The 5,371-nt window shown below is 40.2% G+C and overlaps 1 pseudogene; it reads left to right on the top strand.

Moving 5' to 3' along the window:
* Positions 1-300: 300 nt before the first annotated feature.
* On the top strand, positions 301-4,210 carry LOC114098867 (acidic leucine-rich nuclear phosphoprotein 32 family member E pseudogene; annotated as a pseudogene).
* Positions 4,211-5,371: the final 1,161 nt, after the last annotated feature.

The following is a 5,371-nucleotide window of genomic DNA, read 5'->3' on the forward strand; positions in this document are numbered from 1 at the left end:
AAAAACTGCTTCTCCGTCGCCTACAAAAATGGTGTATCCCTCGGAAACATTGGGGGCCCCAAAGAAATGGACCCCTCTGATCCCTGGGACGTCTCCCAGGGTGGCAGGGGTGAAGTCCGAGTTCGTCAACTCCTTCCCCGTCTGCCTCAGAAACCTGAGTGATCACGGAACTGCTTCAGAATCAGAATACTAAGTGACTATGCATAGTCTTTCAGACGCCACGCAAAACAGAAAACAGATAACCAACAGGACAACAGGTTAGACATAGACAGCTCGAGCCGGCCAGCTTACCTCCCAGTGATGTCGGGTGTCCTCCGGATAGGGATCGGGATTGGAACCGGGATCTTGGATCTCGGTGGAACCTCCAAATGAAATATCCACAGATCCCAAACCCGGAACGAACCACACGAGACACTGGCTGCAAAAGCAAGAGGCAAGTTTATTGATACACAGGCGCCTGCGGGTGCTTAGCAACACCTCAGCCGGAGCTTCGGTGAACTGGCACACCGGGCTCTGGGGCACAGATCTTTTATATGGAGCAGGGGGTTAGTTTTCAGCTTAGCACAACAGCAGCCTTTCTATTGGTTTCCCTGAATCCAGCAGCGGGGTCACCTGGGGGGTAAACTTGGTTTTTTTTAACTTTTTGTTCACAGAAAAACCATAAAATTGCACCCTGCTCTTTTTGGTTCCTGTTTTCTCCCTGTTTGCTCAAGTTTGGCCCTCCCGGGGTTATCTATATGGAACATCTTGTGGTTGCCATTGTGCAAGACTTGAAATGCTACGTGCAACTAGTGGGGTTTTGACATGGGGGTTGGGTAAGAAAGCTTCCTGCAGCTTCAAGGCACAGGGGTTGGATTTCCTAATGTGGGGCCTGGGTCCTTGAGGTCCTTCAGTTTCAGTGAGTGGAAGTTCTTTCTCTTGGCTCCAGTGTCTCTTTGGCATACTTCCATAATTGAGTTTTTTTTTTAACTACTTTCTTATGTTTTGGCATGATAAAATGCTCCAGGGTTATCACATATACTCTGTCTAGTTCTGTATTATTCAGCCATTTTTCTAAGGAACCCTGTTTGCTTTAATTAGAGAGTAGCACTAAGAATAAGATCTAGGTACACTTGTTTCTATTAGGACACTATTTCCCTGAATTTTTAAAATTTTTCATATAAGGTCTTACAGACCATTTTCCAAAGAAACCTGGATTTTACATTATTTCAATAGGCTTCTACATTACCTGACTATATTCACCTGCTTATAGACAGAGTAGGTGAGTTTTGAAGGTACATAACTGTCGGGGGTTTTTAAGCCCCCTGTTCCCTCCTGACCTGCGGGAGAGATTGGGGGAGCACGCCCTGACCAGGACAAACCAAGAAAGGTAAAGGTCGACTGGCCGCCTGCATCCAGCCCTCCCTCCCCAGAGGACAATCAGACGCGCCAGGGAGAACAGTCAAAGCAGGATCTCGTTTAATGAGAAAACACACACAGCTAATACAATATACAGGAGCCAATCAGGATAAAGGTCAGCAGGGTGGGGAGAATTTACATCTATACCCATCCTACAGGCAGTAATGTCCGTGAGGGCAGAGGGGTTCTGAGCCTATCCTAGAGGCGGTCCAATTCTTCATCACAACCCAGGGCAATGCCTTCTGGCTAACCGCTAGGAGCTCTTTTAGCCACATGTGGCCCCAGGACTGGGAAGCGGGTGCAGCAAGTTAAGTTTCCTCTTTTCTGATGCAACATGCCCCACGTTACATTATGCCCTACACATAACTAGATTTGAATAAAAAGCAAAGAGCCTTAATTTTCCCCAGATATCTAATGCTTACCTCTACCAACCTATCATTCTGAGCTTGAATATTAGTTTCTTTTTCCCATAAAAATGTGAGATCAGCAAAAGTTCCTACTGTTATAAATCATCTACTGTCTTACTTCATAATGAAGATCTGCTTTAATGGTTTCCCAAATCTCTCAAGCAAATGATGCACTTTGCATGGAGTCTCATGAATGGTTCTGACAGACTATAAATAAATATACTTTCTCCTTTGAGTTAGTCACTTTCTCTGTCTAGGGCTCATACAGTGAGAATGGATGCTATGCTATCCTTAGGGATTACTAAACCTACCTCAATGTGTACACAAATACACACTGGGAATCTATGTGTATGTTAACCAGCTTTCTCTTACTATAACAAATAACTAAGATAATCACATTATAAAGGTTTGGAGGTCTAGTCCTTGATCAGTTTCCCCTGTTTCTTTAGGCCTGCTGGAGGAAAAAGAAAAACAGAACATCATGGTGGTGGGAACACATGGTGGAACAAAACTGCTCACCTAATCATGATCCAAGCAAGAAAAGAGATAGAGATGAAGGGGCTGGAGTCCTATTATCCCCTTCAAGGGCACCCCCCCCCCAATGACTAAAAGACCTCCCACTAAGCTCACTTCTTAAAAGTACTACCATCTCAAATAGCTCCACCCTATGGACCAAGCAATTAATACATGGGCCTTTGGAGGATATTCAAAATCCAAAGTATAGCAAGGTATATCAGCACAGAAGAATAAGCACCAAGCTCAGCATGAAGTTAAGTTCTGGTGCAGAATCTACCTCTGTGAGACCTTAGGCAAAACATTTCATTCATTCATTCAACAAATAATTAATGAACATCAAAACTGTGACAGATAATGGGATAATTTTCTCAGCTAATGGGATAATTTTCCATTCTCAAATGGAATTAAACTGAAGAACCCTAAAAATTTTATGATCTATAAATTAAGTCCATGATTTGTAGACCCAGGTCTATTTAGCCACTTCACAGCTACTACTCTTGACACAAAATTGTATTTGTCATTAGGTGTAGTGGCACATACCTATAGTCCCAGCTACTTGGGAGGGACTATGAAAATCTCAAGTTCAAGGCCCACCTGGGCCCTATTTCAAAAGTTTAAAAATATGTAAAGGCTAGGGATATAGCTCAGTAGTAGAGCACATGCTTAGCATAAGGCCTTGGGTTCAATCCCCAGCACTACCACCACACACATAAAAGTTACATATATATAAAAGCAAAGCCAGGAGGAACTCTTGGTGTGTGTGTGTGTGTGTGTGTGTGTGTGTGCGCACACATGCATGTACATGTATGCATCTGTGGGTGTGTGGACAAGGAGGTGGTGGCGGCTGAGTTATAGTCCCAACTCCTTGTACTCCTTTGCCATTCTTCTTTCTTCCCCCACACCTATCTGGTGGTAGTGGGCATTTGTCTTTCTTTTCATTCATTCCCAAAGATTTTAAAATTTTAAGGTTGGGAGGTAGTAGGAAAGGCAGGAAAGGGAGTAGTATCAGAAGAGCAGGAAGAGGACATGAATAGGGAGTTAAGGAACAGAGCCTCAGAGAAGGTGACAGAGTTAGTTCTTGATAATGTCCTGTGTGTCAATGGAGAAACTGAAGTTCTGAATGCCACTTCTGAAGTATTAGAGTTCTAAATGTGGCTAATATGAAATTAAGTTCACTGGCCCAACTTCCCAGCTTAAATAAACTTTGAAAGTTGAAAATATATGACAATATAGTTTCTTCAGGCTTGAAAATCCTCACAGAAAAAATGTCCAGATTTTACTTGTCTCAATCTGAGTGGAAACAAAATAAAAGAGCTTACTACATTGGAAGCTCTGCAAAATCTTAACATTTTGAAAAGTCTTGACTTGTTTAATTGAGAGATCAGAAACCTGGAAGATTATGGAGAAAGTATTTGTGAACTGTTGAAACAAAACACATAGTTTAATGGATTTGATCAGAAGAATAAAGAAGCACCAGATTCTGAAGAGGAGAAGGAGGATAGAGATAAAGATGATGGAGATAAAAAGGAAGATGAAGCTGGTCCACCTGAAGGACATGAGGGAGAGGAGGAAGAATAGGAAGAAAAGAAGGAAGACAAAGCAGATTCAGAGCTGAGAGAGGGAGAAATGGAACTGGGCCTCTCATACTTGATGAAAGAAGAAATTTAGAATGAAGAAGATGATTATGACTATGCTGAAGAAGGGGAAGAGGAGGAAGAAGAGGAAGAAGGTTTTCAGGGGAAAAGAGGAAATGAGATGTTAAAGATGATGGAGAGGAAGAAGATGACTGGCTCATTCTAAGACCAGATTCCTTAACATTCCTGGGTGTGCAAGAAAGTAACTGCATCTTTGCTTCTTCATGTATGGTAGCTATCCCAACAAAAGATTAGGTGTAACTTTTCGTAGGCAAAGTATGATTTTGCTATTTTTGTGTTATCATTCCAATTAAGATTTAGTAGCTTGTTAATGATCATATTGTATTTAGAGAAAAAATTTCACTGACACTCCCCCCATTAAGAAATTCTCATCCATTGGATTAGACAAAGGGAAACAAAGGGGAAGGGGGGGCGATAGGAAAGACAATAGAATTAATTGGTCATAATTTTCCTAGGTCATGTATACATGACCAGGGTAACTCCATATCATGTATAATCACAACAGTGGAAACCTAAATAGAATAAGTTATACTCTATGTATGTATATTCTGCCAAAATATATTCTACTGCAATGTATAGTTAACTAAAAATAAATAAATAAATAAAATTAAAAAAAATAAATGTATTATTCCTACTGAATTATAACATTACTATTTTTGGTGCTAAAATTTTATTGTGTTCCCTAGAGATGTTTTTACAGAATATTTTGCCACAAAATACATCTAAAAAATAAAATTTTATTCTCTAGCAATTTATTTAGAATCTAATTTTTTTCTAATTCAAACTCATTGTATTAGTAATTTAAATAATTAAATTTAAATAATTAAAACATAATTGCTTTTACTAGGTGAAGTTTGGTGTATTTCAGTCATAAGATTATACACACACACACACACACACAAACACACACACACACACACACCATGGGTTGAACTCAGGGGCACTTAACCATGAACAACATACCCAGCCCTTTTTTCTTTTTTTTTTTTTTTTTTTTAGACAGGGTCTCACCATGTTGCTTAGGGCCTCACTAAGTTGCTAAGGCTGTCTTTGAACTTTTGATCCTTCTGCTTCAGCCTCCTGAATTGCTGGAATTACAGGCATGCACTACCATACCCAGCCCAGTCACGTGATTTTTAACTTATTATAAATTAACTGAAATTACATTCAGCTCTAATATGAAATGACAATAGTCTCATGAATAAGTTGATTATTTTCTTAGAGGAGATCCTTGGATCTTTAGTTTGAAGACATTGACTTTTTTTCCATGGCTAAGGGTATTTGGGTGCTTTTTTAAAAATTTTTTTGTGTGTGTGTGTGTATGTGTAGATGGACACAACTCAATGTCTTTATTTTTATGTGGTGCTGAGGATTGAACCTGGGTCCCGCCCATGC

The sequence above is a fragment of the Marmota flaviventris genome, chromosome 13 (assembly GCF_047511675.1).
Source record: "Marmota flaviventris isolate mMarFla1 chromosome 13, mMarFla1.hap1, whole genome shotgun sequence".
Classification (NCBI taxonomy): domain Eukaryota; kingdom Metazoa; phylum Chordata; class Mammalia; order Rodentia; family Sciuridae; genus Marmota; species Marmota flaviventris.